The sequence below is a fragment of the Peromyscus eremicus genome, chromosome 7 (genome assembly GCF_949786415.1).
Source record: "Peromyscus eremicus chromosome 7, PerEre_H2_v1, whole genome shotgun sequence".
NCBI classification, from domain to species: domain Eukaryota; kingdom Metazoa; phylum Chordata; class Mammalia; order Rodentia; family Cricetidae; genus Peromyscus; species Peromyscus eremicus.
Genome location: NC_081422.1, coordinates 57,562,144 through 57,589,348, shown reverse-complemented (window position 1 = coordinate 57,589,348; position 27,205 = coordinate 57,562,144). Strand labels below are relative to the sequence as shown.

The following is a 27,205-nucleotide window of genomic DNA, read 5'->3' as shown; positions in this document are numbered from 1 at the left end:
TCTGGGTAACAAGAAAGGGGTGCCTGAGTCAGGTGACACATGTTGTTCCCAGACACTGGAGAGAACTACAGATAGCCTGTCTCAGCTGAGAGGCAGGTGGGGTCGTCTGAAGAGGAGGGGGTGAGCTGCAGATGTAGTGCAGTGCTAAGGGTATCATTAGAAGGTGAAAGGCTGTGGATTTAATCCCCAGTACTAGGAAGGAAGTGAGAGAGGAAGGACAGAAAGAGAAGGAAGGGAGGGAGGGAGGAAGGGAAGGAGGGAGGGACGAAGGAAGGAAGGAAGGAAGGAAGGAAGGAAGGAAGGAAGGAAGGAAGGAAGGAGGAAAGAAGGCTAGTTGAAGAGAAACCAGAAAGCAGACTGGCTGGTGTTGGCTGCGTCACTTCCCAGCTAGATTGACGTGCAGGAGACCCACAGTGCTGTGGACTCTGAGCCAAACAATTATAAAACTATATAGCATTATAGATACATCAAGAGCCTATGCAATATGCCCCACCCCCACCCCTACCCCGGCCTCCATTACAGGAACAATCCCCAGCGGCGGCAGAGGAGTGCTGCATTAGAAGCAGCCCAGGCTGCCCTGCAGCTGCCCGAGATAAACGCTGCAGTCTGGCTCTAAATGCCAATGTCTTTAGCTAATCTAAGCAGAGCATGAGCAGGGAGAATTCATGGCTGGGAGCCGGGGTGGAGTCACAGAGAGAAACTCTTAAGAGCAGGAGGCCCAAGTGCATGATGGGAAGTATAACGTTTAACCAGCGCATCAACTCTAAGGGGCTTCTAATGATCGGGTAGGTGGGATGAGAGTGTGGACCAGTCTTCGAAACAGGCAAGCTGTTAAGGGGCCTCTGGCAGGGCACAGGTGTTTTCCCACCCGCTGTGGTTCATCTGGGGCAAGAGCAGTCTTCGAAGTCCGGACACCAGGTTAGAAGTCCACCATATTTATTAACAAAGCCAGGAAGGGCTTGCTCTGAAATTGAGGGGGAAAGATATCACTCCGGCTCAGCAGGGAGCCCGGCCTACGACATGCAGGAGTTTGTGAACTGGCAGTCCCCAGAGAGAATTTCATCTCCCCTTCCTCACCCCCACCTCCACCTCTCAGGAAATTGAGGCCGGGGTGATAAGGCAGAGGAGCAAAGGTCCCACAACACTGAAGATACTTGGATTTCAAGAAAACACTTAAAAATCAATAATAGCCCCTGTGGAACTTCACTGACTGCGTTAAAAAATTATCTGCATTATCTTTTTCTTGGGTAGTTTGCTGACTGATTAAAAAAAGCATTTGTAGCCGGGCGGTGGTGGCGCACGCCTTTAATCCCAGCACTCGGGAGGCAGAGCCAGGCGGATCTCTGTGAGTTTGAGACCAGCCTGGGCTACCAAGTGAGTTCCAGGAGAGGCACAAAGCTACACAGAGAAACGCTGTCTCGAAAAACCAAAAAAAAAAAAAAAAAAAAAAAAGCATTTGTTTATTTTTATTTTATGTATATGGGCATTTTGCCTGCATGTATGTCTGTGCCCTATATACATGTCTAGTGCCAGAGGAGGCAGAAGAGGTTGTTAAGATCCCCTGGAACTGGGCTCATGGATGGTTGTGAGCTGCTATGTGGATGCTGGGAATAGAACCCTAGTCCTTTGCAAGGACTGCAAGTGTTCCTAACTGCTGAGCCATCTTTCATCCTCATTAATTGCTCTTATCAGATTAAACTGTATAAAATTGCTGTATCTATGGCTCAAACATGGTGTGCTGGCTAGATTTATGTCAACTTGACACAAACAACAGATACTTGGATTTCAAGAAAACACTTAAAAATCAATAATAGCCCCTGTGGAACTTCACTGACTGCGTTAAAAAATTATCTGCATTATCTTTTTCTTGGGTAGTTTGCTGACTGATTAAAAAAAGCATTTGTAGCCGGGCGGTGGTGGCGGAACCTCGATTGAGAAAATGTCTGCATAAGATTGGGCTGTGGGGGCGGTGGTGGCGCACGCCTTTAATCCCAGCACTCGGGAGGCAGAGCCAGGAGGATCTCTGTGAGTTCGAGGCCGGCCTGGGCTACCAAGTGAGTTCCAGGAAAGGCGCAAAGCTACACAGAGAAACCCTGTCTCGAAAAAAAACAAAACAAAACAAAAAACAAACAAACAAAGATTGGGCTGTGGGCCAGCCTGTAGAGCATTTTCTTAATTAGTGATTGATGGCAGAGGACCTAGTCCATTGTGGGTGGGCCATACCTGGGTCGGTGTTCTATAAGAAAGCAGGCTAAGCGAGTCATGCGGAACAAGCCAGTAAGCAGCACCCCTCCATGGCCTCTGCATCAGCTCCTGCCTCCAGGTTCCAGACCTGTGTGTGTTCCTGTCCTGACTTCTTTCAATGATGAACAGTAATGTGAAAGTGCAAGCCGAATAAACCCTTTCCTCCCCAACTTGCCTTTGGTCATAGTGTTAGTCACAGCAATAGAAATCCTAACCAGGACACATGGTTCAATGTTAACAACTTAGGACAGCTTGATTAAAATTTATTGCATAAATCACAGCTACTGTTATTGTCACACAACAGTCATTTAATGACAGGGTTTGTTCTGAATAGTATTGCCCGAGGTGATTCAGTTGGGTGAATGTCATAGAGTATGCTTGCCCACACCTGGAAGCAATAGTCTATTTCACACCTGGGCTCTGGCATAGCTTACTGCCTCTAGGGTAGAGGCCTGGGCACCATGCCCCTGTACTGAATCCTCTATGCGGTTGTAATACCACTGCAAGTCACTGTGTAGCTCAACACATCTAAACACAGGAACGGTCCTATAAAAAGACCAGGTGTGGAGCCGGGCCAACAGCGCAGTCTGCAAATGCTTGACACACAAGGATAAGAACCGAGTTCCACCCACAGCACCCATGTGAAAATGCAAGGCCAAGGCATGGTGGTACACACTTGTAATCTCAAGGAACCAGAGACAAAAGATCCCTGAGGGTCTCTGGCCAGCCAGCCTAGCCTAAGCCTCAAGCCCCAGGTCCCAGTGAGAGATCTTGTTTAAAAAAAAAAAAAAAAAAAAAAAGTTAGCTCCAGAGGAATACTATGTAGCCCACACTGGCCTTGAACTTGCCTGCCTCTGTCTCCTGAGCGCGGGGACTGAGGCTACTGAATTCTGAACACATTTTATCTCTTTCGGTTCTCACAAGGCTTTGATGAGATGGGCACATTCTGGATGTAACAATGCTCCCTTTGCATTCCTGTTTTTGTATCCAGTTCCTCATTTGCCTGGAGCTCACAGCCTGGAGCTGCTGTACAGGACGGCACAAAGCTCACACAGCATCTGCTCCTTCTGGGCTCCGGCTCCGGGATTGGAGCTGTGGTTGGAATTTTCTCCTTTTGCTGAAAACTGGGATGGGGTGGGAAAGCAGGAACCTGGGAATTCCTTAAATCAGGCCCTTATTTTTTTTTTATTTGTAATGTTTATTTTATGTTTTTAAAAATGTATTTATTTTTATTTTATTGGTGTTTTGCCTGTATGTATGTCTGTGAGGGTGTTGAATCCTGGAGTTACAGACAGTTGTGAGCTGTCATGTGGGTGATGGGAATTGAACCCAGGTCCTCTGGAAGATCAATCAGTGCTCTTAACTGCTGAGCCATCTTTCCAGCCCCTATTTTATGTTTATTTATTTATTGAAATAATGTGGCCTGCAACTTACTTTGTAGACCAGGCTGACCTTGAACTTAGAAGTGGTTCTCGCCGGGCGGTGGTGGCGCATGCCTTTAATCCCAGCACTCGGGAGGCAGAGCCAGGTGGATCTCTGTGAGTTCAAGGCCAGCCTGGGCTACCAAGTGAGCTCCAGGAAAGGCGCAAAGCTACACAGAGCAACCCTGTCTCGAAAAACCAAAAAAAAAGAAGTGGTTCTCAACCTTCCTATGCTGTGATCCTTCAACACAGCTCCTCATGTTGTGGTGACCCCCCACCATAAAATTATTTCTTTGCTACTTCACAATTGTAATTTTGTTACTGTTATGAATCGTAATGTAAATTTCTGACCCCCTGTGGGGGTCTCAAGCCACAGGTTGAGAACCACTGACTTACCGAGATCCACCTGTGCATAGACCACCATATCCCACCCTAAGATTTGTTTTGTTTAAATCATGTGTAAGTTGGAGTGGAGGGCATGTGTACTTGAGTGTAGGTGACCTGTGAAACCAGAAGTCATCCAGTGCTCTGGACTTGAAGGTGCAAGCAGTTGTGAAACGCCAGATGTGGGTGCTGGGAACTGAGCTTGAATCTCCTACAAGAGCAGTAAGTGCTCTCTTTTTCTTTTTGGTAGTATCCAGATGCGTTTTTATTTTATGTGCACAAGTGTTTTGCCTACATATATGGGTATGTACTGTGTGTGTGCCAGAAGTGGTTGTTGGATCCCTTGGAATTAGAGTTACAGATGGTTATGAGCTGCCTTGTGGGTGCTGAGAACTGAACCCAGGTCTCTGCAAGGCAGTGTGTGCTCTTAATCATGGAGGCTTTTGAAGCTCACTTTGAAACTCAATTCTCGGTCCTCCTGCCTTAGTCTCCCAAGTGCTGGGATGACAGGCACAAGCCACCACACCAGATCTTTACAGTCTCTATTTAGTCCTATAGTACTTAATGTTTGATGACAGGTGCCTTGTGGATTCTGTATCTAGTGGTTGCTGTGCTAGGGTTTCTGTTTTGTTGGTTTCCCTGAATATTTGCTCTTCCTCTTTACCTTCTCTTTGAGGTGAGAGATGTTGAATACAGGGCTCTTGCATGCCAAGCCCATGCTCTACTGCTGAGCTACACCCCTGGCCTCTCTGGGGTTTGTTGGACATTTGGAGACTTCACCTGGCTGATGGGACATCTCAGAGTGATGTCCCTGGGTCAGCACCTGCCCTTGGCAGAACTGTTCTTGTCTCATGGGTTCCAGTAGAGTACTGCGTTAGGTATTTCCTTGTTGCTATGACAAAATACATGAGAAAAACAATGTAGTGAAGGAAGGGTTTGCTGCGGCTCTAGTGGAGGGCACCATCTATCAGATGAGGAAGTCGGGTGGACAGTCGAGACAGCCACAGTGAGGAAGTGGATGAATGCTGGGGCTGTGCTTTCTCCTTTTGGTTTAGTCCAGGATCCCAGCTCATGGAGTAGTGCTGCCCACAGTTAGGGTGGGTCTTTCCATCTCTATGAACCTAGAGCATCCCTCACAAATACCCAGAGATTTGTCTCCAGTGTGGTTCTAACTCAAGGTGACCACTGAGAGAAGCCACCACGAGTCTACTTTTCTTGGTTGCCACCCAAGATCCTGACTAATACAACATCCATGTACATCATTGAAATCATTGAAGTGCCCCAAAATAGCTTGGACTTTTGCCAAAGTGTGAGTGAGTGCACATGTAGGGTGTGTGTGTGTGTGTGTGTGTGTGTGTGTGTGTGTGTGTGTGTGTGTGTGTTGGGGGTAGGGGGATTGCTAGCTCTGGAGGTGTGTTATTTACACCCCTTATGCTGTGTCTGTGTAGTGGACAGCCAGTGCAAGGGATTGGGGAAGATGGGAACTGTGAGTCAAATCCTGTTGCTGGCAAGCTGACAAGGATGCATACAGCCTTGGAAGGGGAAGAAAGGCAGAGTCCAGGCAGAGGGGAAGCCAAGGCTGAACACACTACATCTCCTGGAGGTGATTTGAAACTTTTTGTGGCAATTGAGACATGGTGGTTTTGTTTTACTTTTTCAATTTAAAATTAAATTTGTATATTTAGCAATCAAATATAAGAGTCTGCAGAAATTTTTAAGAGAACACAGCATAGTGTAAGAAATCCCCAACTGGCAGAGCACTAACCCTGCACACCCATTTAGACCTCTGGGCAGGATGCATTTCTCTCTTTAACTAGAAGGAGTCTGATGGAAATGTAGACGAACACGGAGCCTGGTGTTGGAAGCGGCTTCAAGTGAGGATGTCAGGATCCAGGGCCTCACGGCTGTCTGAACTTAGGTTCGTCTTAGGGCTGGGCTAGCATGGGCCCTTTCTGTCTTTGCGCAGATTCTAAATGCTGCTATTACCACAGTCAACTTGGTCTTTAAAAACTTCCCTCACCACGGAAGCAGCCCCTGGTGCTGTAAGTAAACACAGGAAGCTTAAAACCAATGTGGTGGTTCTCAGGATGGAGGAAGAGGAAATCAGTACAGAAGATCTAAATTCCAGGCCAGTGGGATGGTTTGGCAGGTAGAGGTAGCCGCTGCCAAGCCTGACCCGAGTTCAAGCCTCAGAACCCTCATGGTGGAAGGGAGAAGCTACTGCAAATTGTCCTCTGTCTGACCTCCACATGCATACTGTGGCATGCCTGCCCCCACTCCCCAATTAAAAAAAATGTTTAAAAAGAAAGACAGCCTGTGTCTCTTTTGGTGTGCTGGAGAATCGAAGGTAAGGATTCTTACGAGCTAAGCATGATAAAGGTTGATGGTTGCAATCCTCGTAGGAGCCATGGCTCATATTTGCAATTCCAGTACTCAGGAAGCTGAGACAGGAGGATTGCTGTGTTCAAGGCCAGCTGGGGGTACATAGCAAGGTTCTGTCTCAAACACACTAAAAGGGAAAAAAATGATTTTGATATCAAGACAAGGATGCTATTACAATCCCTAGGGTTTGCATGTCTACAGAATTCTTGAAGTCCTTACCCCAGTGGGATGGATTGCAAAGTCGAGACCTTTGCAACCTTTGCGAAGTCATTAGGTGGTGAGGGTGGGGTCCTCATGAGTCTGAAGACACGGCTTAGTGGTTAAGAGCACTTTCTGCTCTTGCAGAGGGCCCAGATTTGATTCCCAGCACCCACAATGTGGCTCACAACCATCTGCATCTCCAGTTCCAGAGGATCTGACGCCCTTTTATGGTCTCCTTGGGCACCAGGCATGCACACAGTGCACCTATATACCTAAGACAAAAGACTCATACACATAAAATGACAAATGAATGTTAAAAGGGAAGGGAGTCTCAGCCAGGTGTGGTTCCCCCACAACCAGTCTCCCGGGTGAATTCTGATCTCATCAAGCAGACAATTGAGATTAGCTGTCACATTGAGACAAAAAGATTGGGCCTCAGTGAGAGGAAGTACCGCAGCATGACACACCTTGCTAGGCTGTTTATCTAGGTATTCACCTACTTCTTTTTGTCGAAGTTTGCTTAGGTTGCTTTTGTCTGTCCACTTTGTTTTTGAGATGATGTCTCCCTTATCCCTGACCAGCCTAGAACTTGTGATCTTCATAGTGCTTGGACCCCACCTCCTGACCTGAATGGGGATCACACTAAATTCCCATACCTTCAGCTTGAGGATGTCTGTAGTCTGCTTTGTCCATCACGAGTGCTTTTGATTACCTGAGCCTGGGACTCTGGGGGAAAAGCAGAGAGGAGGAGGGCCCTAAAGCCACCACCCAGTCCATAATGCTGTACTGAGGGTTCAAATCATGGACTTTGAGGACTGTGAGACTCTGTTACCTGGAAGTTCCAGTATTAAGGGCTGTCAAGCTACTGAGAGGTGAATGGATCAGGAGGGCACCATCCTCATCAATGGTTCATTGATTAATTCATAGCTGAATGGACTATAAGAGGTGGAGACTGGCTAGATCACTATTAGTGTGCCTTTGAAGACTCTAACTTGTCCCTAGCTCTATCCTCTCGGTGTCTGTGCCTCCTGGCAGCCAGGAAGTGAGCAGTTCTTCCCCTGCTTCCGGCCACCGTGATGCACCTCACCAACAGGACAGGACTTGGCCGCTGAGTGAGGGTGCACTGAGATCTCTGGAACCGTGAGCCCAGCTCTTTCCTCTCCTTGCTCTCAGGTGTTTTATCACGGTTAAGTGGCCAACACGAGAGCAGAGCTAGGACTGGGCATGTGACTCAGTTGGTAGAAGGCTTGCCTGGCACACACAAAGCTGTGGGTTTCATCTCCAGCACTGCATACACTGGCCATCGTGGCACAGCCTGTGATCTTAGCCCTTGGGAAGTGGTGACAGGAGGATCAGAAGTTCAAGGTCATCCTTGGAGTTTGAAAGCAATGTGAGATACCTGAGGCCCCATCTAAAAACACAGCAAGGAAGAGATCGAGGGAAGGAAGGAGAAAGGAAGGAAGGAAGGAAGGAAGGAAGGAAGGAAGGAAGGAAGGAAGAAGGAAGAAGACCAGGTTAGAAACTCGGTTCAGCTCTACTCAGCATAGAGTGAAAGACAGATGAGGGACATGGCAGATGGGGAGGAAAGTCATTCAATCACCAGGCTCTGGGTCCCAAACCAGCTGTGTCCCCAGTATCTTTTCAAAGAGGAGCAGCAGCTGCCCCCACCTCCTACGTTTGACCAAGTATTCTGTGGGATGTCACAGACCACAGAGAAGCTGCGGGCAGGGGCGCTGCAGATGGGCCTGGCATCCTGGCCCTGGCCAAAGCCCCTGCTCAACCACTCGCTCTCATGACCAACTCCTCATCCAAGCATTTGACTCACAGACTCACCAGACTCTCCGCTAACACCCTAGAACAGGAACCCAGCACAGGCTAGGATCACTCAAAACCTTTCCTTGATGCCTGGCTTGAAGTCTGTTGGTGACTGCTTCTGCTGAGATCCCTTTGGTGGCAAGTGTCACTGCCTGCCTCTAGCCTTCCTGGGATGTCCTGTGCAGCCTGAAGCTGATAAGACTGTGTACGTGCAGGCCTGTGGGCCAGAGGCCTTCTTGTTGCTAGGCACCGGATGCTCTGATCTGGAGCCTAGGACAGGCCTGTGGGATAAGGCAGGGAAGAGGCCTCTGGGCACAGAGCTGAGGATCCTATTGCCTCTACAGGGAGGACCTGGGTCTGCTTCTTCGGTTTTATTTGTTTGTTGTTTAACTTCCTTTCCATCATATGCTTCTCTGAAGAGAAGATCCACTAACTACAGTGACAGGGAACACTCCTGCCCCTCAGAGAGTTGGTCCCACAGGGGATGCAGCCACCCCCACATGAACACGGAAAAGGAAAAAAAAAAAAACCCTTCGAACTTGAGAGGCAAGCTGATGCGTTAAATTTTTAGTTAATTTGAGACAGGATCTTACTATGTAGTCCTAGATGGTCCTTAGCTCACAGAGGTCCACCTGCCTCTGTCTCCCAAGTTCTGGAATTAAAGATCTGCCCAGCTCATTTATCCCTTTCATCATCCCATTTGCATATCCAATAAAGCTCTGGGAGGTATCTGTCTTACCTAGGCATGATGCAAAAATTAGGGGAGAAGCTGGGCAGTGGTGGCTCATGCCTTTAATCCCTGTGCTCAGGAGGCAGAGGCAGGCGGATCTCTGAGTTCGAGGCCAGCCTGGTCCACAGAGCAAGTTTCAGGAAAGCCAGGGCTAGTCAGAGAAACCCTGTCTCGAAAAACAAAAACAAAAAACAAACAAAATCGGGGAGAAAGAGGTTGTCTGTCTGTGACCCTGGCCTTGAGAACCTCACTGCTGCTGGAAGGCAGATGTGGGAGTAGGTGCTGAGAGTCATTTGTTGGTTCTTACCATCATGGGGTTTTTCAGTCTTCCTAGGAGAAAGCACACGTCCCTGAAAAGCACTCGGAGGAGGGGTGAGGGTATTACTAGGGTAGGGGTGGGGCCTGAGGCTGGGCTTTAGCAGCTCCTGTGTGCACATATGGGTGTGGGGGTGTGTGTGTGCCTAAGCACATGTTCTCAGGGATTGGAATCCCTCCCACTGCATTCCCCAGGGCGTCTCCCCAGCCACTGTGACTATAATCACAGCCAGCCTGGGACTTTAACCAAACACTACATTCCACCACCCTGGACAACCTCTTTGTTTGATCTTCTCTCTAGAGACACGGGTCAGGAGGAAGGGGGAGGGGCAGAGTGCAGGAGCATGTGGGACACTTCCCTTCCATCTTCTCTTGATTTAGAAGCTGCAAAATGTGATGGTGGTTCTCAAGCTGTCTACCCCCAGTTACACTGCCTCAAATCTAAGGAACTCGGTCACACAATTCCAAGGGTCAAGGGCCATCTTAAAGTCACTAATCCTACTGATTACAGAACCCTGGGACACTGATTTCTTTAATGTCACACACAGAGAGGGACAGCTTTGAAGAAGTCCAGGGAAGAGCCTTTTGCCACATCACAGCATTCTCCACCAGTTAGCTGTTCAGCGACACCTCAGTTATGAGCTGCAGACCCAGCCTTCTTTTGCCTGTGATCAGTTAGCCTAACAACTAAATGCAAGAGGCAAACACTGTGGTAGTGGAGGCTTGTTTACGCTAGGGCGTAGGTGACTGACATCAGGGTCTTTAAGCCAAGGAGATTTAGGTTGGAAACAGAGAAGGAATCAGAAGGGTACTAGATTAGGTAAAAGCCAAAGGTGACTGGGTTTAGCCAGTGGGAGGAGGCCATGGAGCCAGGAGGCTGCAAGCACCAAAGAGAAACTTAGTATTAGTAGATGGTTCATGGCTCCTGGTCTCCATTCTCTTTCTTCTGCACGGGGAGCTGTGGGAATTTGAAAGTGTCAAATCCCTCTATGCATCGAATCCCATTGCCCTCTAGAGAGAATGTGTTTTAGATTTATCTTCAGACTGCCTCGGAGAGGATCAGTGGGTCATTCATTTCGGCCACCTGGGGCTGGTAGATGCCTTGGCTTCGGCTTAGGACAACTTCCTTCCTGGAGCACAGTGGGAGATGAGCGATTCCTCCCTGGCTAAGGCTTTTGTTTTGTTTTGTTTTAATAATTTAAGTTCCCTGTTTTATGTATCTAATCTCTTCATATTTTCAAGATAAAATTAGTTCTACAGGGCATGTTACATTCTCTGGGTATATTGGAATTGTTGTTTATCATTTAAATTTAATTTAACCTTTTTCTTTCTTTAGTGTTTTTAATTACTTAAGAAATGCACACCGTTGTAAGGACTCACAAAACAGCAAACTGTGATGTAAGGATGACACCTGATCTCCTCTGCTGCTTACACTCTTAGCACTTGGGTGAGCATTTCAAACTTTTTCCAATTACTTATTTAATTTTTGAGACAGGGTCTCACATAGCTCAGGCTGGCCTCATACTCAACATATAGCTAAGGGTAACCTTGAGCTTCTGAACTCTGTGCCTCTACCTGCCAAGTACTGGGGATTTATAGGCGTGCAAGGGGTCCATGAGGCTATTTTTTATTTGTTTGGGTTTTTTGTTGTTGTGGGTTTTTGTTGTTTGTTTGTTTGTTTGTTTTTTTGAGACAGGGTTTCTCTCTATGTTTGTGACTGTCCTGGAAGTCACTCTGTAGACCAGACTGCCCTGGAACTCACAAAGATCCTCCTGCCTCTGCCTCCCAGAGTGCTTTGAAGGCATGCAGCACCACTGCCCAGCAGGATATTTAAAAACAACATAAAGCTATCATTTACTGCACACAGTGTGATATTCATACTGCTATTGAAAGTATTATTCCCTGGGAATGCCTGAGATCCAGACAGTGGCACCAGCTAGCCCACTAAGCATTGTACCACCTCACTGCCCAGTCATAGAAACGTCAGGTTCTTGAAGAAAGCCCTTTGCTGGGTGTTGGGGCACAGACCTGAAATCCCAGCACTCGGGAGGCTGAGGCAAGAAGATAGTGAGTTTGAGACCCACCTGGGCAACATATCGAGATCCACAAGACAAAGAAGGAAACAGAAAACAAAAAGTCCTTAGTAAGTGGTGTAGATGGTTAGTTTTATTAAATGTCAACCCTGGGGTATCTGTGTTTAAGATTCTGTGCCCTGGGCAGGGGATATAGCTAGAAGTAAAGAGCTGTCTAGTATGCACAGAGCCCTGGCATCCATCCCCATCATTGCAACAATACACTGTATTCACAGCCATGAGCAGGGCAACAAAGGCCCCCTTCCATATCCCAGGACACACGACCCTCTGAACCATCAGCAAGGAGGCCTTGCGTGTCCCAGCTACAAACTGAACACCATATTTTATTTAAAGTAACTACTGACTGATATACTATGGTTGTTCAGATTTGGTCATTTTTTTTTTCTTGAAAAAAGAATAACACATGGCTGCAGATGTAGCTCGGTCAGTATTGTGTGTGCTGGCCTAGCACTCGTGAAGAAACCCTGGGTGCCATCCCCAACCTTGCATAAACAGGGCATGGTGGCAGAGGCCTGTAATCCTTGGCTGGAGGTAGAGGCAGGAGGAACAATAGGCCAAGGTCTTCCTCCAGGCATTATATGTTGAGTTTGAGGCCAGCCTGTGCTACATGAGACACTATCTCAAAAAAAAATAGAATAAATGAATATACCATGAGTTTATCACTGCAGGGGAAACTGACAATGCTTATTACCAATGATGAAATCCAATCTTTCAAGCAAAAAAGTTAGAATTTCAAAGCTTTAATTAGCCGGGGGGAGCAGGATAGTTTCCAACTCATAGAAACAATGAGATTAGTAATGGTATTAACAACTGTGGTTGTGTGTGTGTGTGTGTGTGTGTGTGTGTGTGTGTGTAGGTTTGGGTATCTGCGTGTACATATGTGTGAAGAACAGAGGTTAATATTGGGTGTTCCTCAATCACTGTCCAGCTTTTTTTTTTTTTTTTTTTTTTTTTTTTTTTAAGACAGAGGCTCTCACTGAACCTGGAGATTATTCAACTGACTGACTGGTCAGCCATCTCCAGGGATCCTCCTGTCTCCACTTCCCCAGTGCTGGGATACAAGGATCACATGAAGGTTTTTTTTTTCTTTAGATTCACTTATTTTATTTTATGTATATGAGTGTTTTGTCTGCATGTATGTCTGTCCTTGGTGGTCAGAAGAGGTGTCGGAGCTCCTGGAACAAGTTACAAACTGTTGTAAGCCACTTGTGTGTGTTGGGAACAGAACTCTGGTCTTCTGGAAGAGTAGCCAGCTGTTAACTGCTGAGCCATCTCTCTAGCCCCTCACCATGTGACTTTTAAAAAAAATACTCGTGTATGAAAAACACTTTCTCATGTATGCTGAGGGTAGAGATGAGGTCCTTGACAGCAAACAATTTACTGAATGAATCATCTTCCCAGTGCTGATTTTTTAAAATATTACTAACAGCGTGTTAATATTCATTCTATATAACTCAGTGTTAATACATAGATTACGAAATCATGCATGTATGGAAGATTCCTTCAAAGCAGGAGATAAACCATCAGATTTTAATAAAACTGCATGAACAGATCCTGGATACAGCCGAGAATCCACATCGCCTCTGACCTTGGAGAAACTACCCCTGTCAAGTTAGGTAAACAATCTGGGAAGTGTCCACAACACTCTGAAGAGAATATAAAAATAACTTGCCTTTCTGGCTGCGTATCTGTGTGAAGCCAGACTTTCTGCCTTTACTGCAACCGAAACAGCACATTGCAGCAGACCGGAGCGGAGCAGATTGGAGAATCCACTTACCTTCTGTGAATCCACAGATTAAAACACATTTGCAAGAGTGTGACATAGTGACAGTCTTCTCACTAAGTTATGTTAACTTTTATTTAAAAAGATGTGATTTATGTTGAGATGTAAAGACTCTATTAGTTATTTTAATAACTGAATAAATACACATTTTGAAAATATCTCGGCTTTGAAATCATCTCTAAAATTGTAAATGCTGATGGACGAAACCTTCCCAGACAGAGCATACAGATCTTTAGTGAGATACAAGAGTACGAAAAAGGCCCCACCCTAACTGAGGCGCTGTGGACAGTTCGTGACTTCCAGGGAGTCATTTTTCTTTAAGGGTGTGGCTCCTGATAGGTGGGCCATGCTCCAAAGGATGGGCTGTATCTAGAAGTATACAGACAGCACAAATCCATGGGTTTAATAATAATAAAAATAATAATAATAATTTATTATTGTTGTTATTGTTTTAAAAGGGGTGTGAAAAGGTCCTGACAGGGGGACAGTGAGACAGGTTAGTGGATAACTGTACTTGCTGGTAAGTCTGATGACCTGAGTTCGATCCTGGGAACTCACATAGTAGAAGGAGAAAACTGACCTCTGACTTCGTATGCACTCTGAGGCATATATGCACACACACACACACACACACACACACACACACACACACACACACAAAATCAATAAGGAAATACATAAATACATAGACACACATATACAAAACAGAGAAAGGGTCCTGAGGGAGGAACAGCTTGAGAGTGGTTCCTCTTTATTTTCATTTTGCCAGCAAATGGAGCTAACTCACTATTCTGTGAATATGTTCCACAAAAGTTTCTGTGTTGGAAATATAATCCCTAAATTCATATGTTAATGGTATTTGAAAGAAGTAACTGGGATCAGATGAGGTCAGAAGGAAGGGCGGGACCCCATGCTGACTTGTAAAAAGGGAGGAGAAACCTGGCCCGGAACATTTGCCCAGAGTCACCATGTGGGCCTTCCTTCATGTTATACCATAGCAAGACAGGCTCCCCAAGTGCCAAGAAGATGGTCTTAGATTGCGCAGTCCGCAGAACGTTGAGCCAAATACATCTCTACTTGTCACAGATTACCCAGTTTGGTATTTGTCGTAGCAACCGAAAGCAAGGGAAGAAGGTGTATAGTTCTATTCGCTAGCTCTTCAGTTATTGAACATTTTGGCAAAATGTACTTAATCGGGTGGGGACATGGCTGGGGGGCAGAGTAGTAGCTTAGCAGCCACGAAGACCTAGGTTTGATCCTCAGTGCTGAATAACTGAGGTGTGATGGAGTATACATATAACCCCAGCACTCGAGAAACAGACAGGAGAACAAAGAGGGTAAGGCCCTCCTGGGATATAGTACCCTGTCTCCAACAACAGCACTTGGCCACATCTTGTTGACGGAATTCGGTTTAGCTATAAGTTTTTATTGTTGTTTATATTGGACAATCAATGTTTTATATTGTTCAGGTATTTCTGGAGGACAAATTGCTAGAGGAATAACTACTGAATCAAAAGCTACCTATGAGTAAAAAAGTAAATTTTTTCAAGATTTATTTTAATTTTTAAATTATGTACACATGTTTCAGGATATTTGATTGCACTGTGGCACTCCAAGACTTAATAAAGTTTACCTTGAATCAGGGAGTGGAGTCAGTAACTATCGGACTGGAATTAGCCATAGAGAAAGAAGCCAGGGATGTGGATAGAGAAGAAGCACAAGACAGAGAAGGGAGAGATTTGGAGATGTCATGACCTCTTCAGTCTGCAGAGTGCAGAGAGAGTGACAGCTGGTTGCTCCTCTGCCTCTTGGCTCTGTCAGATTTTAAGCCCAATAATTGACTCCCGAATCTTATTGATAATAGAACAATTTAGATAAATGCTTTATACATGTGTGTATGTCTGTACATGGGTAGGCACACTGTGTTCGGATACCGGAGTCCAGATGTATCCCCTGGAGCTGGAGTTACAGGTGACTGTGAGCCACCCAATATGGGCACTGGGAACCACACTCAGGTCCTCTTAAAGAGCAGCAACCCTCACAAAGCATTATGGGTTTTAGCAAATCTAAGTATGGGCTTGAACTATAGGAGGGTTTCCTAGAGATCTACACAAACAGAGGGCTCAGGGGCTCAGTGCTGGGTTTAGTTCTGTGTTTCCCAGCGGCCAAGTTGAAAAGAACCTTGTTCATTTCCATACCTTTACTTAGCTAATAGCAGGAAGCCAGCACCCAGAGAAGATTTTATTCTTAACAATTGCATGCTCCATATTTGCTCAAGTAGACTTTTTAAAATTAAATTCTTTATTATTATTTTATTTATTTTTAATTATGTGTATGTCTGTGTGTGGGTATGTGCAGCTGAGTGCAGGTATGCTGGAGGCTAGAAGAGGGTGTCAGACCCTCTGGAACTGGAGTCACAAGTAGTTGTGAGCTGGGAACTGAACTCAAGTCCTCTGGAAGAGCACCAAGCACTCTTAACCAACAAGCCATCTCTCCAGTCCCTTCATTAAATTTTAAATTTTATTTTGTTGTGTTACATTTTCTTGAGGAGATGATATATATGCACGGCTCAAACTATAAATAATATGAAAACAGCCAATGCTGAGAGTGCATGGAGAAGGTGGAACGTTTGTGTGCTTTGGGAAGGTTGTTGGTACAGCATCTTGATGGATGGGCAGAGCACTTGGACCCAAAGCAAGGCCAAGCTATTGTCATCCATGCTGCCACCCCTTCTCCATCAAACCAATTCCTCCAGCCAGGCCCCTCCCCCAAAGTTTTCACACCCACTTTGCTCCTCTGTCTTTCCCGCCTCTCCAACACCTCTTCATTCATCTTTGTGGCACTGGAGCTGCGGTGCGTCACACAGTACACCCTTTTGTTTACTCAGTTCTACTTGCAAATGTTCATTGCAGTGAGTTGTTGGTCTGGCTCAAGGCCCCAGGCTTTTGATACATCATCAATACTGGACCCTCACTGAATGTCCTCTTGAATATCCTGCTGTTGTCTGAGTCATGGAGATCCTGGGGCTATGGTTCCATAGTACGGGTTCCTTCATGTGTTCTGGCAGGTCATAGATGGGGTAGATGTTGGGGTGGGCCAACTCAAAGCCCTGGATGTTGGTCTGGGTAGTAGCTGATTTGGTCAGTCTTGGCTACTGGGACCTCCCCCCTCAGGCAAGGGGCAGAGCCAGCTCTTCTATACCCATGCCATCTGGCCAGCTCTTCCACGCCTGTGGTGAGTGGTGGGGCCAGCTCTTCTACTGCAATGGCCCGTGAGGGGTAGGGCCACCATGGCACCAAAGGGTGGTGCCAGCTCAACACGGCCCTCGGTTTTCAACATGCATGATTCTTATGGATCCCGGTGGTAACATGAGATATGGAGATCAACAAGACCCCAGCTGCAGCAGGACCGCAGACCCAGATGTCACATAGATGCTATCTTCAACAGCAGTTACAAATAGTTTCTAAGCTAATTGGTTTTGTTGCTGTTACAAACTATCTGAGAGAACAATTGAAAAGATTTTGGCCCGTAGTTTTGGACTGCTTTAGCGCAGAAGGTGAGACAGAACATTCTGGTAGGAGCTCAAGGTGGAGCAAGACTGTGCATCTCATGTTTACTAGGAAACAGGAGAGATAAAGAGGTTCATGGAGAAGATGTGCCTCTCAGAGACACCCCCACAGTGCTCTAGTTCCTCCAACTAGGCCCCATTTTAGTGAATAGTCTATTCAGCTATGCACTCAACAATTGATAGATTAATTCCCTGAGGAAGCTGGAGCCCTCACTATAATATAGAATCACCTCCTAGCTAATCCCCTCTCAGTAGCATCCCCAGCTGGGGACCAAGCCATCACCACAGGACCCTCTGGAAAACATGACAGATTCAAGCCATGGCATGTCATTGCCATTGAGGATGATGCATGTGTGACATTAACACGTGTTCTGACTTCCAGGCTTGCAAAGTATGCCAGGAGCACATCCTACACTCAAAGTCCCCAAATGTCTGAATCAGCATGAAAAGGCTGAGGCCTCAATGGAGATTACGCAAGCTGGCCTGCAGAGATGATATTTGTCAATGGAATGAAGCACAGGGGGGTGGGGGGTGTTGCTGACAGACCAGTAATAAAAATCAAGCCATTCTTCTCTACTGAGTAGAGTCATTAGAATTCAGCTTCACGTCAGCAGGGCTCACACTCATCCTGAACTCCAAGTGTTAGTCAAGGCTTACCTGGCCCCAAATGACTCCAATTCTTTTTTTTTCTTACATTTTTATTTACTCTGTGTGTGTGTGTGTGTGTGTGTGTGTGTGTGTGTGTGTGTGTGTGTGTGTGTACCTGTGTCATGGCATGTGTATAGAGGTCAGAGGACAACTTGCCAAGAGTCAGTTATCTTCATCCACTATGTGGGTTCTGAGCAGCAATCTTAGGTTGTCAGGCTTGCCAACAGGGGTCTTTCCTCACGGAGCCATCTCGCTGGCCTGCGTCTTGGATTCTTACATTCAGTGATGGTTTTTGGTGTTTAGAAAGGAGCAGATAAGTGTTGGGTGAATGGTAGCATTTGGCTAATCGTCGTCGTCAGGTACTGTCTCAGCTTCCATTTTCCCTCGGTAGCAGCTTCAGGGGAACTGGGCAGACAGATGTCAAATTTTGCAGCTGTGCATGCTGCCAGAAGGAGTCAGCCCTGAGAACCAGTCGATTTCCCCCTGGGGGCCTTAATGGGTGGGTGGAGTTCCCTCTGAGGAAAGCTGGTCACTTGACTCGGACACCATGGAGTGCAACACACCGGAGAACAGTTGGGCTACACAGTGACATTTCATGAGACGCTCCCTAAGCAGTGGTTTGGCTCAGCTAGGAGAGTGTGCACGCCTAGCATTCATCCTGCTTTCGATCTGCAGCTCCATATGAACCAGATGTGGGTGGGCTTACCTGTAACCCCAGCACTTAGCAGGTGGAGGATGAGAGCACAAGTTCAAGGCCAACCTTGGCTACATAGTGAGTTTGGGCTTGTCTCAAAAACCAAAACAAGAGAGAGAGAGAGAGAGAGAGAGAGAGAGAGACAGAGACAGAGACAGAGACAGAGACAGAGAGACAGAGAGAGACAGAGAGACAGAGAGAGAAGAAGAAGAAGAAGAAGAAGAAGAAGAAGAAGAAGAAGAAGAAGAAGAAGAAGAAGAAGAAGAAGAAGAAGAAGAAGAAGAAGAAGAAGAAAGAAGGAGGTGAAATAAGTCAGCTCTGGTGCACATACTTGTATCCATCACTTAGGAAGCTGAGGCAGGAGAACCAAGACCACCTTGGGTTATACAGTGATACCATGTCTCAAAGCAGAAACAAAACAAAACAAAACAAAAAAACTCACAAAGAAATGAACTAAGGGAAAATAATTAATTCAAACATCAGCCAGAGTATTCTAACTTTCATATATGCATTGTATGTTACATATTTGATCTCTGGTGCCTGGAACATATATTAAAATTCACACATGATATGTACTTTAGAGCTAAGGTCCTATTTTTCAATTTCTTTTCCTTTCCTTTCTAGTCTGGCAGTAGGTTATTATACTGCCTCTCAGATATGGGAGGGAATAGCTACTCATAGGGCTTATAAAGAACAAAATGGAGTGGGAGGGAGAATGAAATGGAGTTCATTTCCAAGACATTGTTGCTCTAAAATCCCTACTTAGTGTCAGCTAGCAGAAATTCCAGGTGGTCGGTTCAAGGTCACGGAATTCCTCCCTGTCTTTGCTTTCTCACCCTTTGGCACCAACAACCAGCTCCCATCCATTTCCCGCAGCCCTCCAGATAGTCCTCCGCCTCTCTGTTTTCCTCTCTTCCTGTTCTTAGGAGACAATGTAATGTTTCTCAGCCCCAGATATTATTATACTGTGTTGATAGAAAGAAACCCAAGGTGCTGGCCTGGGAGGCAGAGCTGGGTTCAAGGACAGCATCTACTGCCAGCTGCTCTCTCCCAGCAGTGTGCAGAGACTTAGCACGAGGCCGAGAGAATGAGAAGAGAAGAAATCCAGAAGCTATAAAGGGAAATAAATATATGTGACTCCATAAAACATTTAAAGCTCTGGATGGCCAAAGAGCCCATAAACAAAGTCAGAAGGCAAGTGGCGGAGTGGGCAAAAACATCTCTAACACATGAAACAAGCAAAAGGGGACACGGGGGTGGGGCTCAGCCCAACGCACCTGTCTCGCAGGGGGAAGGCCTGGCTTCAATAGCCAGAGCTACGAAAAGAAAAAAGAAGATGACCCTCCCTTTGATTTCTTTTCTTTCTTTCTTTCTTTCTTTCTTTCTTTCTTTCTTTGTTTTTTTTCAAGACAGGGATTCTCTGTGTAGCTTTGCGCCTGTCCTGGATCTCGCTCTGTAGCCCAGGCTGGCCTCAAACTCACAGAGATCCACCTGGCTCTGCCTCCCAAGTGCTGGTCTTAAAGGTGTGCGCCACCACCGCCCTTTGAAGAGTACTCTGCAGTTTAAAAGGAAAAACAGAGAGTCCCGTGGAATAGTGGGTGAGACTTTGAAAAGGTAGCTCACCAAGTCCAACATGCAAACCTCCAGAAGACAGGGTGTGGCAGGTGACCTTACTTTGATCAAAGAAATGTAAGGGAGCAAGGAGGCTGGCTGGGGTGGAGCTACATAAACTGGGTGCAGTGGCACGCCTGCCCATAATAACAGCCCTTAGGAGATAGAGGCTGCTGTCCTGGTTAGCTTTGGGGCTGGAGAGATGGCTCAGCTGTTAAAAGCATTTGCTGCTCTTGCAGAGAACTGGTTCTGGGTGGCTCACAACTGCCTATAACTCCAATTCCAAGTGATCTAATGTCCCTTTCTGGGCTCCTTGGTCACCCATATTCATAGGGCATGCATGCATACACACACAAACACACACACACACACACACACACACACACACACACACACACACACACATCTTTAAAACAAAAAGTAAAAGGGCCCTGAATTGTGCCAGCACTGGATAGAAAAGCTTCGTGAGCCATACCTATGGCCACTGTAGGAGAAGCCAGGGGCACGTCCTAGCAAAGGCCATCTCTTTGACCCGCTTTAGTAAGAGATGATCCACCATAAGGTTAACTGCACCGAGTCAAACGATGGATGAGACCACTGTCATTTTAGGAGAAATGGAAGATGAATTATTGAGGGCTTCCATGTGCCAGGCATTGTTCTAAGCACTTTATACCAATTAACACGTCTAACCCTCACAGCACCACCATGCCAGATGTAGTGTTATTAATCCCTGATGTACAGTTTCAGAACTCTAGAAAGTAGCTATTAAGCTTGAGTCCAGCAGGCAAAGCCAGGCAGATTGGCTCCAGAGTCCCCAACCCTTCTATACTACACCTACCTCCTCCCCGGCCCCAGGCAACCCCTGGATGTTTTCTCCCTGCATCAGTTAATTACTGTTTTCCTCTTTTTGTTGTTTTGTTTTTTCCTTTGTTACATTTTAAATTTACTGTGTGTGAATGCACTCACGTACGTGCACACACCAGAGTTTGTGTGTGGAGGTCAGAGGACAGTTTGCATGAGTCAGTTCTTTTGGCCTTTGGTCCCGGGGGTTGAACTGGAGCTGTCAGGCTTGGTGGCAAAAGCCTTTACCCACTGAGCCATCTTCCCTGGCTTTGACCATTATGTCAAAGAATGACACCCAGTGCTGAGCTCAGCAGGCTCTGAACACAACTCCACAAAGACCTGAGATCACAATGAGGTTCTGGTGTGGCCACCAATGCAGGTGGTCATTCCAACAGGTGGAAAGTCCAACCAAGCATTCCTCTCATACCTGATTCCTGAGCACCTTGGATCCAGAAGTTCTGAGCTAGTTGCCCCAGAAACTATCCAGAGGGCTGGATAGATGGCTCAGCAGGTAAGAACATGCTCTGGGTAGGCTTTTTTTTTTTCCCCTGACTTGACACAAGCTAGAGTCTCCCAAGAAGAGGCAACTGAGAAAATGCTTCCATCAGATGGGCCTGTAGGCCAGGCCAGTCTATGGGACATGTTCTTGATTAATGATTGATGTGGAAGGGTCCAGCCCACTGTGGGTGATTCCACCTGTGGGCAGGTCCTAGGTTGTATAAGAAAGTAGGCAGACTGGGCCTGGTGGCTCACACCTTTAATCCCAGCACTCAGGAGGCAGAGACTGGTGGGTCTCTGTGAGTTTGAAGCCAGCCTGGTCTTCAGAGTGAGTTCCAGGACAGCCAGGGCTACACAGAGAAGCCCTGTCTAAAAAAACAAAACCCCCACCCCCACCCCCCAAAAAAAAAGAAAGGAAGAAAGAATAAGCCATGGGAAGAGAGACAGTCAGCACTGTTCTGTGGTTCTGCTCCAGGTTTCTGTCCTGACTTCCCTTAGTGATGGACTGTGACCTGGGATATGTAAGCCCAATAACTCCCTCCTCTCCAAGTTGCCTTTGGTCCCAGTGTGAATCACAGCAACAGAAAACACACTGGGAGGGCACTTGCTGCTCTTCAGAGGACCCAAGGCTGTTCTCACGACCACTGTCTGACAGTCACAGCTGCCTGTGACTCCAGCTCCAGGGGATCTGAAGCCTTCAGGACTCCATGGACATCCACACATGTACACAGATCCCCCTCATACACTTAATTAAGGACAAAATAAATCTATGAAAAAAATGAAACTATCCATTAACTCAGGGGCTTTCAGGTGGAGGAAGAGGGACACAGATGTCCCCTTCTTCCACTTTTTATCATTTTCAAGAAGAAGTTGCTGCTTAAACCTTTACTTAGATGAAATAGTTCCGCCATGAAAACAAAATCATTTTTGGAGAGAGGAGAATAAATTTTGAAGAGTTAATATTCTTTTGGAAAATAATTCATGGGGGGGAGTTTACTGAGGCAAGGTCTCACTATGTAACCCAGTCTGTCCTTAAACTTGAAACGTTCCTGCTTCAGCCTTTTCTAAGTGCTGAAATTATAGATCTGAGCAATCGAGCCCAGTTCCAAACATACATATGCTATGGGATGGTCTGTATGTCAAATTGCTCTGATTGGTCAATAAATAAAACACTGATTGGCCAGTGGCTAGGCAGGAAGATTAGGCAGGACTAACAGAGAGGAGAAAAGAAAGAACAGGAAGGCAGAAGGAGTCACTGCCAGCCGCCACCATGACAAGCAGCATGTGAAGAACCCGGTAAGCCACGAGCTACGTGGCAAGGTATAGATTTATAGAAATGGATTAATTTAAGCTATAAGAATAGTTAGCAAGAAGCCTGCCACGGCCATACAGTTTGTAAGCAATATAAGTCTCTGTGTTTACTTGGTTGGGTCTGAGCGGCTGTGGGACTGGCGCGTGACAGAGATTTGTCCTGACTGTGGGCAAGGCAGGAAAACTAAAGTTACATACATACATGCATGCATATATATAATTTTTTTTGTTTGTTTTTGTGTTTGGTTTTTCAAGACAGGGTTTCTTTGTGTAGCCCTGGCTGTCCCGGAACTCACTCTGTAGACCAGGCTGACCTTGAACTCACAGAGATCCACCTGCCTCTGCCTCCCAAGTACTGCGATTAAAGGTGTGCACCACCACCACCTGCCCTCCAAACATAGTCTTATTGTAGTAAAAATACATAATGTAAACTCCACCATTAGGTACCTCCATCTATACTATGTTGTGTAATATTTATCTCTATCTAGTCCCAGAATATTCCAACCAGCTCTGAAGGAAATGTCAAAGCCGTTAATCAGAACCTCCCTCACAGCCCCTCCGGGGCCCCTGACAACCACTCATCTACTTTCTATTTTTTTTAAGATTTATTTGTTTTTATTTTATGTGTATGAGTGTTTGCCTATGTGTATATGTGTGTACCACAGGCATGCAGTGCCTGTGGTGGCCAGAGGGGGCAGTTGGATCGCCAGAACTGGATTTATGATGCTTTTGAGCCACCGTGTGGGTGCTGGGAACCTAGCCCAAGTCCTCTGCCAGAGCAGCCAGTGCTCTTAACTGCTGAGCCATCTCTCCAGCCTCAACCACTTTTTATGAGTTGAACTGTTATAGACACATAAACTAAGTGAAATCATGTAATATGTGGCCTTTGGGGTCTGATTCTTCATAGCCCGTCCATGTTAAGATCTCAGTGCATTTCTTCCTATGGTTGAACGATAGTCTAGTACTGAGGAATTAGCAAATTGCTTTCTATAAGAGCTGCACTATTGTGCATCCCAAGCAGCAGTGAATGAGGGCTCCAGTGTCTCCCCCCACACACCCTCAACAACACTGTGATTTTCTTTTTTAAAATACCTGTGAAATTGTTTCTTACTCTAGTTGTGGTTTGCACTTTCCCAATGACAGCAATACCGATTTTTTTTTTTCTTTTTACCTCAGGCTGCCCTTGACTTGTTGTATAGTCCACTAGGACCTTCAACTTCCGCTCCTCCTGCCTCCACCTCCCAAGGGCTGGGATTACAAGTGTGTGTCACCATACCGAGTTTTATATGGCTCTGTGGCTTAAACCTAAGCTTTGTGCATGCCACGCAAGCAGTCTGACTGAGCTACAGTCCAGTCCAGGGCAGTAGCATCACGCCTCGGCTTAGGTCCCGAAGTGTGTCAGATGAAGATAGCTCCCTGAAAGCAAGCGGGCAGAATGGGTGTGTTCGTTTCTTTCCGCTCTTAATCGTGAATGTAATGTGACCGACTGCCTCCAGCTCGTGCCTCTGCGACTTCTGCACAAAAATGGACTATAACCTAGAACCCTGATCCGGACCGCCCTTTCTCCCTGTGCCGCTCGCTTGTTCTGGTTATGTCATCACAGCGACAGAAACGAAACCGGGGCAGAACTGTTTTCTGGATTTCTTCTTCAGAGCCAGCCTTGGTGGCTGTAATCGCAGCACTCAGGGGGCTGAGGCAGAAGGATTGTTCTAAGTTCCAGGCCAGCCTCGGCTACACTGTGAGAGACCTTCTATCAAAAACATAACAATAAACAGAGAGTTTACTCAACCCAGGCAAGCCTCAGCCTCCTTAAGGGTCCCCTGTGGTAGCTCGCCTGTCCACAGCTGGGATTACAGGTGTGAGCCACCGTCGCCGGGTCTGGCTCCGGCTGCCTCTTAATGGATTATTTTTTTTTTTTTTTTTTAAAGATTTATTTATTTATTATGTATACAGTGTTCTGCCTGCATGTATGCCTACCCGCCAGAAGAGGGCACCAGATCTCACTACAGATGGTTGTGAGCCACCATGTGGGTACTGGGAATTGAACTCAGGACCTCTGGAAGAGCAGTCAGTGCTCTTAACCTCTGAGCCATCTCTCCAGCCCCCTTAATGGATTATTTTAAGAAGGATTTACCGGGTCATCTCAAGTCTCCAACCTTTACCTCAACCGTTCAATGTAATTTGCAGGTTCCAATTCAGCGAGATCTCTCTACAAAGACCCCTATGGACCGCTTCCTGATCTTTATACCCTTTTATCATATCATAAGCCCAGCCCCAACCCTTTCCCCAAGGTGACATAGCCATCCCTGGTTGCCTGGTGGTAGAAATAACTCAGCGTGGTCCAGGAATGTAGCTCAGTTGGGAGAGCACTTGCCCAGTGCACAAGGCCACACTGGGTTTAATCCCTAGCACCACATAAAACCAGCCATGGTGGAACATGCTTGTTATCAGTACTTGGGACACAAGGTGTTGAGAAGTTTAAGGTCACCCTCAGCTACTTGATGAGTTGGAGGCCACCGTGGAATGCATGGAGACCCTGCCTCAGAAAAGCCGGGGCTGGAGGGATGGCTCAGTGGTTAGGTGTGAGTATGGCTCTTGCGGAGGACCCACATTAGGTGTCTCACAACCGCCTGCAGCGCCAGCTCCAGGGATCCAAAGCCTCCTCTGGCACCTGCATTCACACGTGCTCACATGCACATAATTAAAAATAAAGTAAATCTTAATTTTTTTTCCCCACAGAAAAGTAACCTCCAGGATCTTCTGGCCCTGGCCTCTGCCAGCAGAAACTCCTCGCCCTTATCAGGCCACCCGCTGCTTTCTGTCCGGCCGGCTCGCTGGGTGGGGTATTCTAGAAGGCCCTGGGACCCAGTGCAGGCTGACTGTCCAGCAGAAGCCTGGTCTGAGATCTCTCGGAGCTCTGGACATGCTGTTCCTTCGAGGTCAGACCCTTAGCCCGTCGCTCCTCTGCCAGGAAGACAGGGAAACTATTTCTTCATGCAAACTGGGGTCATTTCAGCGAGTCGGAGCCCCTCCGCGTGGAATCTGGTTTCCATGTGCAGAAAAGGGAGCTGAGGGGATGGAACTCTCGAGAAGCTGAGATTTAGAAAAGCTGTGGGCAGAGTCCTAGGGATAGGAACGTGAGCCTGGGCGGCTGAGTGGGTGGCGAGGGGCGGGGACGGAGGAACAGGCTCCCAAGGCCCCTCCCGGTTGCCTAGGTGACGGGAGGTGGGAGGAGGACCCAGAAGTGCCGGCTGAGTTTATCCGGCATCTCAGATCTTAATTCCATGGAGTGGCACCCACGTCAGCCCCTTTGATCCCAGCAGCTCAGCCTCCAGGGGAGAGTGGGGCGGGAGCGCTAACACACAGGAATTCTCTTCTATCCTTTCAGCTCGGTACTCCAGGGTTCTGCCACCGCTCACAGAAATGGAGTGTCAGCCCTGGGAAGGGACTAGGGAAAGTCTCCTGGTCTACGTGGTTTTCAGATCCTTGTTTCAAAGGAAATCTTACCCAGAACCCCAATATGCAAAGCAAACACCAGGGAGCGGCTCCTTCGCCATGTGTGAAGATCCAGTGCCCTGGATCTCTGTTTGTCCGTCTGGAGGCGGGCGGGGGGGGGGGGGGGAGGAAGAACCCTGGGTTGCTTATTGCTACCGACTTGCTCAACAATACCCCGGCAAGTGAATTCATGGCAGTCTTGGGAAGGGCCTTCCAATGGGCGTCCCAGAAAAAGCAAGAGGAAGCAGGGCCCTGGAGGGAGCCGGGATGAGAACTGGTCCAGGAACAGCAAAACCCCTCTTTTTGCAGAGGAAACCGAGGCTTGGAGTGGGGTAGAGGCTTGGTAGGGGGTGTTGTCCCTAAAGGGAGAAATATCTCCTATGAAGGAGATGGTTTTGAGTGGCTGAATGTTTGGCTGGCTCCAGCCGTGCCGCTTAGATCAAATTCGGGGGTGCCAGATGGCGCAGGGGCGGAGCACAGGCCTGGGAATCTCATCCCTCTGTTACTGGCGGCCCCATGACCTTGGGGGATTTGTTTTAAAGAGGCAGAGGGATCATCCCCTAGTTTGCAAGAGGTCCAGAGAGTAATAGGATTAAATAGTGCTTCAGAGTGTTTTTTTTTTTTTTTTTTTTTAATTGTTTCTAAATGTCAGGGCCTCCTGGGGGCAGGGCAAGCATGCTGGTTTTCAAGACTGAATTTGACAGTGAGTTTTAAAAACCTCATTATTTTTCCCTCATTTTTCATGGCAAATTGTAAAGTGAGAGTCAATTCAGAAAACATGCAAAGAACAGAAAATGAAACGGAAAAAAACAAAATACAGGAACAACAAGATCATCCATAAACATAACTCTGGAGACAGCTAGTGTTCATATCCTTGTAGCCTTTTTTTTCCTGTTTTTCCCCTGTACAGAATACTTCATACTGTAATTTAACAAATAACCTAATGAGTAATGTGTATCTTAGACTAATATTAGACTATTAAAGTTCAGGCCTGTGAGATGGCTTAGTGGGTAAAAGGGGCTTGCCACCAAATATGGACAGCCTGGGTTTGATCCCTGGAACCTGCATGGTGGTAGGAGACAATTTACTATAGAAAGTTGTCCTCTAACCTCCACACGTGTGTCATGGAAAACAACCCTTCACCCACAACACACAAAATAAATACATTT

The 27,205-nt window shown here is 46.8% G+C and overlaps 1 long non-coding RNA gene across 2 annotated transcripts; it reads left to right on the top strand.

Moving 5' to 3' along the window:
- The first annotated feature begins 557 nt into the window (after positions 1 to 557).
- LOC131914353 (uncharacterized) lies at positions 558 to 26,895 on the top strand. Of its 2 annotated transcripts, none has more exons than XR_009380113.1 (4): positions 558 to 785; positions 10,829 to 10,939; positions 25,281 to 25,480; positions 26,795 to 26,895. It is a non-coding gene; the product is annotated as an uncharacterized LOC131914353 (long non-coding RNA). The 2 variants fall into 2 exon arrangements; XR_009380114.1 differs by having other exon boundaries at positions 558 to 918.
- The last annotated feature ends 310 nt before the right edge of the window (positions 26,896 to 27,205 follow it).